This window comes from Ranitomeya imitator, chromosome 2 (assembly GCF_032444005.1).
Source record: "Ranitomeya imitator isolate aRanImi1 chromosome 2, aRanImi1.pri, whole genome shotgun sequence".
NCBI classification, from domain to species: domain Eukaryota; kingdom Metazoa; phylum Chordata; class Amphibia; order Anura; family Dendrobatidae; genus Ranitomeya; species Ranitomeya imitator.
The window spans coordinates 410,951,823-410,965,024 of NC_091283.1; the positions used below are offsets into that span (position 1 = coordinate 410,951,823).

General features: G+C 42.8%; 1 long non-coding RNA gene across 1 annotated transcript in view; it reads right to left on the minus strand.

Annotated features, from left to right (window-relative positions):
- Window positions 1-687: 687 nt before the first annotated feature.
- LOC138664216 (uncharacterized) overlaps window positions 688-13,202 on the minus strand; it is a 90,817-nt gene continuing 78,302 nt past the window's right edge. Inside the window, exon 3 of the long non-coding RNA XR_011318304.1 lies at window positions 688-2,454. This is a non-coding gene — a long non-coding RNA (uncharacterized lncRNA). The remainder of the gene's footprint in view (window positions 2,455-13,202) is intronic.

Sequence of the window (13,202 nt, forward strand, 5' to 3'; positions counted from 1 at the left end):
TAGGCACTGCTCCTAATAGCCAGTTTCCTACTCCACACTGATGAGGGGCAAACACCCCGAAACAGCTGTCTGTGGATGGATACCATGTTTTGGCATAGGTGTTTTTCCCTTTTGGGATGCTGCCCTTCCCGTGGTTGTTCCTTCCCGGTGAAAGGCCTGGCTATTTATTGCTTGCGTTCAGAAACACGCGATGGTGTCTCTGCGGCTTTTCTACATGCATTTGTATATTTCCCATAAGCGATGGGGGCAGTGTTCTGGATCACTGCGTTGAGAAACACGTGATGGTGTCTCCGCGGTGTTGGATGTTTTGATCTCCCCGAGGTCATTCATCCTTATGTTTATAATCGGTCAGGGAAGGCGGACTTCTTACTACGCAGGTAGTTAGCAGGAGATCCGGGCAGGCGGTAAACAAAAAGTCACAGATATCATAGGACAAAAAATAATGACAGTAAGAATATGCACCATAGCATATACAGTAAAACGTTCCTTTAAGAATTTTAGACTGGAAGCAAATTGACTGAAAAGAAGAGTTTTGGCATTTGTGACCCCTTTGGGAGTCCAGAAATCAGTGAGTTCCCAGTAGAAGGGCAGAAGGTGAGGAGCAGAAGGTCATTTCTAAAGCTCAGAGAAGCAGCACAATGGAGGGAGTCCCTGGCCACCGGGAGGACAGCAATAATGGCAACAGCACTAAGAAACTGCACACTTTTTATTGCAAAATATTCTTAATCGTTCTGATTGAGCACAAAGCATACAGTCATTTAAGATGTAGTAGGCTATTTCTGATCATCCCCCAAAAAAGTGCCAAGTCTTCCCAGTGTTGTGTAAGAGCCTATGACCAATGAAGGGATCTTCTGGTAGATTGGTCATCCAATATATATTGGGACTTCCTAACTCCTCCAGAAGGATAATTTTGGGGAACAGAAAAATTGGGCATTTTGAATTTCTTTCGTTTTCCCAGAAAATAAGTAAATGCCAAAGGTGTTTAGCAGTGGTTTACTCGAATCTACCCTATGGAAATACAATACTTAGCCAAACCGAGCATACATATGTACAGAGGGGACAGGAGAAAGAGAAACTGGACAATTAACTTTTTCAGATAGGAAACTAAGGTGTGTGGGCACTTAAAGAAACCAGACCCTGCTCCATACAGTATACACATACTGACAACCCCTTGCCCATAACTTGATTTGGTATCCTTTATGTGATTTATTATATGTGAGGAGCAGGTTTGGCCTGGGATGTCTCTCTGATGGTGGGAGGCTTCTCTTGCCTGTGACTACGCAAGCAGGACATAGGAAATGGACTAAGTGCAATATTTGGCAGCCTCGCATGTACTGTATGGTTGTGCAGGGGTGTGTCTTGCTTTATAACTTTATGCATGTTCCGCTGTGTGAACTACGGTTTGGCAAGTGAATGCTCATTCGGGTCACATTATGGTTGGTTTTTTGTATAGCCACCGGGGATGGATATGATAGCAATTTTGCGACATCTCTGGTATGACCTGTAGGGCTGTTTTGCCGTGACAATTTAGAGAAAAAACTGCTAAGGATATCACTAGTAGGGTATTTGCAATTCGCTGTTCCCTTTGACATTGTACTATATTTGGTTTTGAGGCACTGTTTTATACTCTTTGTACTGTTGTATGTTAATAAAGGTTTTTGTTTTTAAATATCACACACTTCGTGACTGGGTTTAATAAACCGTTTGTCAGTATGTGTATATTGAGTTTGGAGTGTGACCCATTTTTGACTTGAGGAAATGGGTTGGTGCATTATGTTCATCCTGCTCCATACAGGCCTGAAAGGCGTGGATGTGAACTTTTTAATACTTACCGATCTACTAAGAAGTGTTAGGTATGCGCTAATATTATAGATTTACATTAAAGAACCGTCATATTGAGGTCTGCAATTGAAGAACATTTGCTAACACTAGTGTAAAGGACTACTGAAAGTTACCCTATAGCAACTAATTGGATTGGACCCACTCCAAGCCAATTCTATTACTCTGGAAAATGTTTACTGGAAGCCAATTGGCTACTACTAGACAATTTGCCATGTTTCCCAGTTTCCTCCATTGTCTTTCGATGTATGCCCAAAAATGATTGGTTGCACCAATTAATAGCTGAACCTGAGAACCATGAAGAGCAAAGCATAAACCATCATCAATCTCTGCTCTCTGACTTCTCAGAGGACCTTTCATTCTACTGTGTATTATGAAGATGCCTTTGGCTGTCGTGGATCCAAATTACAGTCATCTTAAAGGAATCCCAGCGAACCGCATTTCTAATTAATAAACCAAGAGCTATTTGGAAAAATTAGAAAATTTTGAAACAAGATGAGGTGAATCAGCTCTGCCCCGAGGCTCGCCATTAATTTCCTCTTTATAAGGGGTCAAATTAAAAGATTTGTCTTGAGAGATCCTGGTAACCTGGAAGGGTGAAGTCGTCAGTGGTGCCTGCAAGGAAGAGGAGATAGACAAGTAGTTAAACGATTATCTTGCCAACTAATTGTCTGGGCACAGTTCTTTTTTTTAATGGCACAATGTACAATAATGGTTCCTTTGTGTGAGACGCAGGGATGTGCACACAGACGTTTCTGTCTCATGTTTCATCCTATACTTTAAAATGGAAGATAATATGAAGTGCCGTAGACAAAGTATTTGTCCAATGTGAAATAAAATGTACAAGAATGTCATAGACGGCAGATACCTGCTCAGCCTCGAAACCCCTATCAAAAATGTCCTATGATCGATAGCAATTTCTTCCCCACCCTGGTTCCTTTAAAGATATTTAAAAAAAAATAGCTAAAGGGTGTTCTGAAATGGGTATTTACTCTATGGGTATGTGCACACAAAGTCTTTTTCAGGTGATCCGCTCCATAACCTGCCTGAAAAAGCGCTTACAAAATGCTAAAAAGAATGACTATATGCATTGCAATGTCTTTTTCAGGTTCTTTAACCACTTGGAAAGTCGTAGGACAGCTAAAAGAAGTGACATGACCATTCTTTTGAGGGCTTACAATCAAAAGTTTATATCAAAATATCCCCCCAAAAACCCAAGCAAAAGCTTCAAAAAAACAAATAAATCAGAAAAAGATGTTTCAGGACAAAAGATGCCAGTGTGTCGCGAAGTGTTTTCCTCTAGCAAGACTAACCTAAACCTAACCATATAGCCTACAGGGATTTTCAAGGACTTTTTCTGACCCTACATTGGTGGGAAACCAAATTTAAGTACCCCACCAATCAGCTCAATTATGGAGAAAGGGCTGCATTACCAGGAAGAGCTGCCAATATGGACATTCCACTTTTCCAATATTGTCTCAAATGTGGTGGACTACCACTATTCAGACATTGATGACCAATTCTAAAAAAAATAGGAAGAGGCTGAGAGCAGTCACTTCACTGGGGCGCCCGTTCCACGTCCAGGGAACCTTCCTAGATACTCCAAGACCATCCAATATAAATGAACAGTGCTCCACCCAGGTGTAGAAATCTTCAAACAACTCTTTATTAAGCCATGGTAAGACAGCAACGTTTCGACCAAAACTTGGTCTTTTTCAAGCATTGAGTGGGTGGAACGCTGTTCATTTATATTGGACAATTCTAAAAAAAAGACCATCTATATTTGAAGGGATATTATAGCCAGAATCATTTATTACCTGTCCACTAGATTAGGGATATATTTTAGAGAGGTGGGATTCAACCACTGAGATCTCCACTGATCACCACTATGGTCCCCTTTTCCTCCCAGCTAGCAGTAGCTGGGCATAACTGGCCATTGCTACAATTAAACTCCTCCTAGCAGCCTTTCTTGATTGGGAAAAATGGAGGACTGCAATCCCCCACTCTGATGATAGCTGTGGTCCCTGAAGTCAGATCCATACCCATTCTAGTTTTCACCATCTATCCAACAGTACAGCTCCTTCATTATGCAAAATTGCAGTGATCCCATGGATGGAAAGACACTGATCAGATATTGGACTGCGACTGGGACCCCCATTAATTAATATAGACGTGGACCTAGGACCCCATTCATCCAAGCTGCAAAGAGGTGGATATTAGGAGGTTGAGTGGATTGGCAATTGGGCATGCTCTTCGTTCGGCATTCACTCTGGTGATCAGTGGGGTTTCAGTTATCAAGCCCCAACCTTTGTAACATTTATCACCTGCCCAGTAAGAGTCCCCGCCTGTTTAGCATTTGTCAACTAAGCTATTTAGCCACTTTATTGTGCTAATGTGATAAATGTCAGGGGTCCCAGTGATGGGACCGCTGCTGATTAGATGGCTTATTCTACGGGTAAGTTTTCTCGACAAATTGTAAGGTTTTAATGTTAGAGATTGGGGTACACCTTGTCGCGGTGAGATGGCTTTTATGTTTTTTTATCAAAACCAATGTTTTGGTACTAAGTACTATAATTATTGTTGTGTACTAAGTTCCCAATTAAGTACCCCATGTTCATTATGTTTCAGTCTTAGGATTTGTCTGTTAAATGGCAACAGTGTGAACATGTTCTTATACTGAGCATGTAAACCAACTGGCTCATTTATTTTGGTTTGCTTATTCTAAAGATAGTCAATAAATGTTTAACCCCTTACCGACATCGGGCATAGTCGTACACCAATGTCGGTCTTCCTCCCTTTGATGTGGGCTTCGGAGGTGAGCCCACATCTTTCCCGTGACATGTCAGCTGTTTTGAACAGCTGATATCTGCCCGATTCCACCCACAGCTATTTACCAGTTAAATGCCGCTGTCAAACTCTGAGAGCGGCATTTAACAAGCGCTTTCGGCCATTGGGCCGGAAATACGCACACTGGTGACCCGCGTCACTTGAGTGTGTTGGCATGACAACCTGAGGTCTCCTGGAGACCTCTATGGTTGTCAGTGCCTGCTTACTGTGAGCGCAACCCAGTGGTCGGCGCTCATAGCAAGTCAGTAATTCTGCTACATAGAGGCAATCTGATCATCGCCTCTGTGTAGCAAAGCCGATCGGGTTATGACAGCTTCTAGTCTCCCATGGAGACTATTGAAGCATGCCAAAAATAAAAAAAGTATTTTTAAAAATATGAAAAAAATCACTCCCCTTTCGCCCTATTCAAAATAAAACAGTAAAAATAAAATCAAAATACACATATTTGGTATCGCCGCATTCAGAATCGCCTGATCTATAAATAAAAAAAATGATTAACCTGATAACTAAACAACGTAGCGAGAAAAAAAGCAAAAATGTCAAAATTAAGTTTTTTTGGTCGCCGCGACATTGCATTAAAATGCAATAATGGGCGATCAAAAAATTGTATCTGCACCAAAATGGTATCATTAAAAATGTCAGCTCGGCAAGCAAATCATAAGCCCTCATCCAACTGGAGATCATGAAAAATGGAGATGCTACGGGTATCGGAAAATGGCGCTTTTTTTTGGGAAGTTTTTTTCACCACTTAGATAACAAAGAACCTAGACATGTTTGGTGTCTATGAACTCATAATGACCGGGAGAATCATAATGGCTGGTCTGTTTTAGCATTTAGTGAACCTAGTAAGAAAAAAACAAGTGTGGGATTGCACTTTTTTGCAATTTCACCGCACTTGGAGTTTTTTTCCCCACTTTTTAGTACATGACATGTGTCTTTCAAAAGTACAATTTGTCCCGCAAAAAACAAGCTCTCACATGGCCATATTGATGGAAAAATAAAATAGTTATGGATCTGGGAAGAAGGGAAGCAAAAAACTAAAAAGCAAACCCCCCAAAAAATCTGGGGGTTAAGGGATTAAAGAGGTATTCATGCCTGAGAGCTTTATCACATGTCCATTGGACTGGACATAAATCCCAAACAGTTGTGGGTAGGCTGCTGAGACACACATCAATTGACACAAAAGTACACTGTGTGCAGAATTATTAGGAAAGTTGTATTTTAGAGGATTATTTTTATTATTGATCAACAACTATGCTCTTAATCAACCCAAAAGACTCATAAATATCAAAGATTAATATGTTTGGAAGTTGGAGTGGTTTTATTTTTTTAGATTTGGCTATCTTAGGCCAGTCTCACACGTCCAGATAATTCCGGTACCGGAAAAATCGGTACCGGAATTATCCATGTACGTGTGTCCGTGTGCTCACGTGGTACATCAGTGTGGCACACGTGCAGCATCCGTGTGCCGCCCGTGTGCCGACTGGGTACCACATGCACCGTGCAGGAGACAGGGAGACAGCGCTACAGTTAAGCGCTGACCCCTGCATCTGGTGCTGAAGCCGCCATTCATTTCTTCTCTCCAGCATTGTTTGCTGGAGAGAAGATATGAAAAATCTTTTTTTTTTTTTTTTTTGGGGGGGTGTTTAAAATAAAGATCCCTGTCCCCAACCCCCTCCCACTTCTTGTGCGCCCCCCCGCTGTTAATAAAATACTTACCCGGCTCCCTCGCTGGCGCTGCTTCCTGTCCTCGCCACAGCTTCTCCTGTATGAGCGGTCACGTGGTGCCGCCCATTACAGTGATGAATATGCGGCTCCACCTCCCATAGGGAGGCATGTGATGGAGCATTGTCCTGCATGAAAATCATGTTTTTCTTGAACGATACCGACTTCTTCCTGTACCACTGCTTGAAGTAGTCTTCCAGAAACTGGCAGTAGGTCTGGGAGTTGAGCTTCACTCCATCCTCAACCCAAAAAGGTCCCACAAGTTCATCTTTGATGATACCAGCCCATACCAGTACCCCACCTCCACCTTGCTGGTGTTTGAGTCGGAGTAGAGCTCTCTGCCCTTTACTGATCCAGCATCTAGCCCATCAAGAGTCACTCTCATTTCATCAGTCCATAAATCCTTTGAAAAGTCAGTCTTAAGTGACCCTGTTGGCTATTTGCCATGAAACGCTTGATTGATCGGTGATCACGCTTCAAAAGTTTGGCAATTTCAAGACTGCTGCATCCCTCTGAAAGACATCTCACAATTTTGGACTTTTCAGAGCCCGTCAAATCTCTCTTCTGACCCATTTTGCCAAAGAAAAGGAAGTTGCCTAATAATTAAGCACACCTTATATAGGGTTTTGATGTCATTAGATAACACCCCTCCTCGTTACAGAGATGCACATCACCTGATTTTCTTAATTGGTAGTTGGCTCTCAAGCCTGAACAGCTTGGAGTAGGACAACATGTATAAAAAGTATCATGTGATCAAAATACAACTTGCCTAATAATTCTGCACACAGTGTAGATCCACTCTTTCATTACTCCTAGCTGCAAGGTTTGAGTGGATCAGCGTTTGGGCATATTCAGCTGAAGATCAAAAACATCAATATAGTATGGTGCATAAAACATGGTATGGTGCCATAAAAGAAAGTGAATAAAGGAATGATTAAAAAATTATATATTTATTTGTAAATAACTAAAATTGTATAATCATAAAAAAGACAAAAGGGGGGACCTCCAAATACAGGGGGAGGTTACCCAGCACTAATCCATCCACATGTATATAAATAATCACACTGTAATACAAAAAAGTATATCTAACCTCTGGCACTCAAAAAAATCACAATTTTCTTTGCTTTGAAGTAATGGATTTATTCACTACTGGTCATATTCATAGAATAACAGACATAATCCAACGTTTCGGCATTTCCTGCCTTTTTCATGGAAGTCTGTATCGTGACAATGCTGCAAGTTGCAATAATGGTATCTACCAAAATGATGCTGAATCCGCGTGGAACCGGTGTGCATATGATGACCTGTAGCGGTGAAAGAAAACTGTGATTTTTTTGAGTGCCAGAGGTTATATATACTTTTTTGTAAATTTCTTTCCTCTGAGCACCACTCGTTTGTTGATAAGAGTGTGCCGATTTTGTCCTTCCCAGACTGTAATACAGTCATGCAAAATCATTACAGTGAATAGATAAAGTGCACAGTGACAGTGTTTACACCTGCAGGAGGAAAAAAAATTAACTATAAATTGCCGCAAATTTCTATATTTTCCCTAGAAGAAAAGGCAGGTAAGTGTATGCCCAGCAATGCAAAGCATCTTGCTATTAATTATACTGGGAACTGATCCGAGCACTAAACAATCTATACACCGCCTTAAAGACAGAGAAGTAATGAAAAGGGCATGATATGATAGAATCTATTACCTGCTGTAAGGCTGTCAAAAATTACAAGTCCGTGCACAGTATGTAAAGTGCTGGTGCTGCTCCCCCCACGCCCGACGAGCGCCATTTTTCAGTTGCTTCTTCCAATAGGGGCGTGGACAGGTTAGAAGGGTGTTAAATGTCTTTTTTTATATGGTATAGACTGTGGTGCTACATGCCGGAAGTGTCCAAAAGGGTCGTGTCAGAGCGCGCACATAGGGCCGTCCCACCTTACCAAAAGGGACTTCCGGAATTGCGCTCCGTGACACGCAGTGGAACGCACTGCGGTCACGTGGGTCCGCGCTTCCGGAAATCAGGAAGGGAGTATGGAACCCGCGTGTGTGCAGTGATCCCCTGGATGCAAGGAAGGTGACATGGAGAGAAGATGGGGATAGAAGAACAGAAATTGGTTGGAATAGAGTGGAGGAAGGGAAAAAGTGCAAGGGTGGAGAAAATAAAAGTGAATGATGATGATGTGAAAACATAATAAAGAAATAGAAGGAAATGTAATTATGGTATAAATAAATCTATATATATAATTGTCTAAGGGTCACTTCTGTCTTTCTGTCTGTCTGTCCTTCTTTCTGTCACGGATATTCATTGGTCGCGGCCTCTGTCTGTCATGGAATCCAAGTCGCTGATTGGTCTTGCTAGCTGCATGTCATGGCTGCCGCGACCAATCAGCGACGGGCACAGTCCGATTAGTCCCTCCCTACTCCCCTGCAGTCACAGTGCCCGCCGCCCGCTCCATACTCCCCGTAGTCAGTGTGCCGGCGCCCGCTCCATACTCCCCCGCAGTCAGTGTCCTCGGCGCCCGCTCCATACTCCCCGCTCCATACTCCCCGCAGTCAGTGTCCCCGGCGCCCGCTCCATACTCCCCGCAGTCAGTGTCCCCGGCGCCCGATCCATACACCCCGCAGTCAGTGTCCCCGGTGCCCGCTCCATACTCCCTGCTCCATACTCCCCGCAGTCAGCGCTCGCTCCTTACTCCCCTCCGGTCAACGCTCACACAGGGTTAATGCCAGCAGTAACGGACCGCGTTATGCCGTGGGTAACGCACTCTGTAACCGCTGCTATTAACCCTGTGTGACCAAGTTTTTACTATTGATGCTGCCTATGCAGCGTCAATAGTAAAAAGATCTAATGTTAAAAATAATAATTAAAAAAAACCTGCTACTCTCACCTTCCGTAGTCCGACGATGCGCTTGCGCCGGCCGCCTTCTTCCGTTCCCAGAGATGCATTGCGAGCTTACCCAGAAGACTTAGCGGTCTCGCGAGACCGCTAAGTCATCTGGGTAATTTCGCAATGCATCCTGGAAACGAAAGATGGCGGCCGCATCACACAGCTTCGCTGGATCCCAGGGGTGAGTATATAACTATTTTTTATTTCAATTATTTTTTTTAACAGGGATATGGTGCACACACTGCTAAACACTGCGTGGGCAGTGTTATATACCTACGTGTCTGGGCAATATACTACGTGACTGGCCAATATACTACGTGACTGGGCAATATCCTACGTCACTGGGCAGTATACTACGTCGCTGGGCAATATACTACGTCGCTGGGCAATATACTACGTGACTGGGCAATATACTACGTGACTGGGCAATATACTACGTGACTGGGCAATATACTACGTGACTGGGCAATATACTACGTAACTGGGCAATATACTACGTAACTGGGCAATATACTACGTCGCTTGACAATATACTACGTGACTGAGCAATATACTACATGGCTCTGTGCTGAATACTATGTCACTGGGCAATATACTACGTCGCTGGGCAATATACTATGTGACTGGGCAATATACTACATGGCTGGGCAATATACTACGTGACTGGGCAATATACTACGTGACTGGGCAATATACTACGTCACTGGGCAATATACTATGTGACTGGGCAATATACTACGTGACTGGGCAATATACTACGTGGCTGGGCAATATACTACGTGACTGGGCAATATACTATGTGGCTGGGCAATATACTACGTGGTTGGGCAATATACTATGTGGACTGGGCAATATAGTACGTGGACATGCATATTCTAGAATACCCGATGCGCTAGAATCGGGCCACCATCTAGTATATCATAAAAGTATAAGTGAATGATAAAATAATAAGATGAACAGCTGTGAATGTGGAGTGAAAAGGGAATGTAAAAAAAGTGATCATGGCAGGTCCAAGAAGTCAGACCCCCACATGTTTTTGCTAAATGGCCAGAGTCCCAGAGATGAGACATTGATGGCCTATTTTAAGGATAGACCATGAATAGTTATATGGGTATTACAGTCTACATGATTTATCACCTATGCGCTGAATAATTGATAAATGCCCAAACAGGTGGGAGTCGAACTGATCTCCAAAATGGTAAAACCACAATCCCAGTGGAGAAATGGTGCTTAACCGTTACTCAATTCAAATTCGATTCCAGTCTCCTTTTTGAAGTTTGGAGGATCAGAGGAACATGGCACTGATGTGGTCTCAGTGGCTAGAGCCCACCTATTTTTCACCAATGCTTTACATACTTGAAAAATTATTCAGGTTAAACTACTCACTTAAGTGAAGAAAAAATTATTTTATTGTTTCTTTATTAGTACTCCTTGATACTGTACCAAAACAAGAACTGTATATTTTTGCTTTTGGTTGCCCTATAGGATAAATGATGCATTTCTGTGATTTTGCAATGCCTGACCGCCCAAGGTGTTAAGGGGAAAATTCTGGGTTTTTCTTCCTTCTGTTGGCACATCCTTCCTCCTAGCATTTGTCATTAATTAACATAAAAGATTTGCCATACAGCCTCCACATCCACAGCTTTTCACAGGCTGAGTGATAATGACCCTGGAGACATTGACCTGTGACTTCATTTTTTCCCCTTTCGCACTGGAGCCTCTTACTATTTTAGGACACCAGAGAATTGTACTCTTGCATTTCCTTCCCAACCACAGACACCCCACTGGGCTCTGAAGGCTTAGAGTCCTCTTTAAGGAGGAAAATAGAATTCCTTACATAGTGGAAGCTGTCCTCTGGAATAGAGGAAGACAAAAAGTGCCAACGACTGGAGAAGTGAGAGACACCTTTGCCTCTTTGGTTCTGTTTGCATAAGGTTTAGGTGCGGATATAAATCTTCTTTCTTTGTCTTAGTCTCCATATTCCTGCACGTAACACCGTAACTGATATCGAAGGGATATCAGGACATCCGCTATTAGTAACCGCCGATATTCTCTTTGTACAACCGTTATATCGTATGAGGTAACTGCCGAAGAAGTTAGAGGACTCACACTTTGACCTGCCTAGACAATTGGCATAGGCCTTCAATAAAACATGGGACACTTTTAAGTCATCTTATATGAAGCGAAGAATATTAAAAATAAAACACCAACTGGACTACCAGGCGCCTAATGGAAAAATGTCATAAAACCCAAGCTAATAGGAGCAGATGGGTTCTGGATGGTGAAATCTTCCAGACTTTAATATGTAAGGTTGTGTAAGGCTCCAAAAATGACCATGCACAAAAAAAAAATTATTTTTTTTACTAAGTGGTATGAAGGTACCTGTTGCACCTAAAGCAACATCTTTTTATTTAAAAGGCGCAGAGACCTAGATTGCTTGGGTAAGAGACAGGTTGGTCCTAAAGAAGTCTCACCAATTCCAGAGTCTGACGAGTTTCCCTTCTGTGTAATGGTGGGAGATGAGGAGTTAGTATTCCCTGAGGCTGACTTTCCTGAATAAAGCACAGCACAGGGGCCAACACCAGATTTCCTTATTTTATAATGAGTGGGGACTTATTTTACCTGGTTACTGAGGTCAAAAAGGAAATAGTGGAGCAATTGTTGGTACTAGTACCCTATAGAAGGAGGGTGTTGGACATGGCCCATTCACATGTCTTGGTTGATGATCTGGGTGTTGACAAAACCCAAGAACGGATCAGGCGGAGATTCTATTGGCTCAGATGTCTCTGGGAAATCCAACGGTGTTGCAAGTCCTGTCCCTCCTGCCAGTTAACTGCTCCCATCTTTCACTTCCAAAATACCCTCGTGCTGCAACCCATCAAGGCATGGCAAGACAGGGACCCCATGTCATAGAATACTAGGTTCTGATGGAACCCCATGTGCGTGTGAATTCAAAGTCTTATTGAATTTCAGAGGCCCATCTAAAACTGATCTCTAAGGAACTGAAGCGTATGCTGAATAATGGAGTCATTAAGGAATCTAAGAGCAGGTCGCCTAACCCGAATGTCTTTGTTCCAAAGCCCAATGGAGAATGGATATTCGGTTTGTGGGAAAATGAACGAAATCTCCAAGTTTGACGCATATTTGATGCCGTGTGTCAGTGAGCTGATCGACTTGGGGATACTGGGAAATCTCCATGTCACAAGAAGCCAAGGAGAAGACATCTTTCTGTACGCGCGATGGTTGCTTCCAATATGTCCAGATACTGTTCGGACTGTAGGGAGCTCTGACCACCTTCCAAAAGGCCATGGACTGGATACTCGCACCCCACAAGAATTATGCTGTGGCATACCTGGACAATATTTTAATCTTCAACCCGTAATGGAGATGTCATCTGAGAAAGGTCCAGGTGGTGTTTGATGCTCTCAGGAAGGCAGGGCTCTCTTTAAATCCAAACAAATGTGCTATAGGGAAAGAGGAGGCCAAATACCTTGGATATATAGTAGGTGGAGTCGAAATCAAACCCCAAATCAATAAAGTGGATGCAATCCAGAACTGTCTGAAACTAATCTCAAAAAAGCAAGTTAGGACCATACTGAGAATCGTGGGATACTACAGGAGGTTCGTTCCAATCTTTGCCATAGTGGCTACACCCCTGACCAACCTCCTTGAGGGGACAAAAATCAGTCATGGCCAAATGGACGTCGGAGGTGGAGACGGTCTTTCAAAAACTGAGAGTAGTTCTGTGTAAGCAGCTCGTCTTGGTTGCCCCAGACTTTAAGAAGGAATTTGTGCTCCAAACGGACACCTCAGAAGTAGAATTAGAAGCTGTCCTTTCTGAGGAGATACACAGAGAGGAATATCTTGTCCTATAGCTGAGTAGGAAACTGTCGGCATGTGAGAAAAAATAT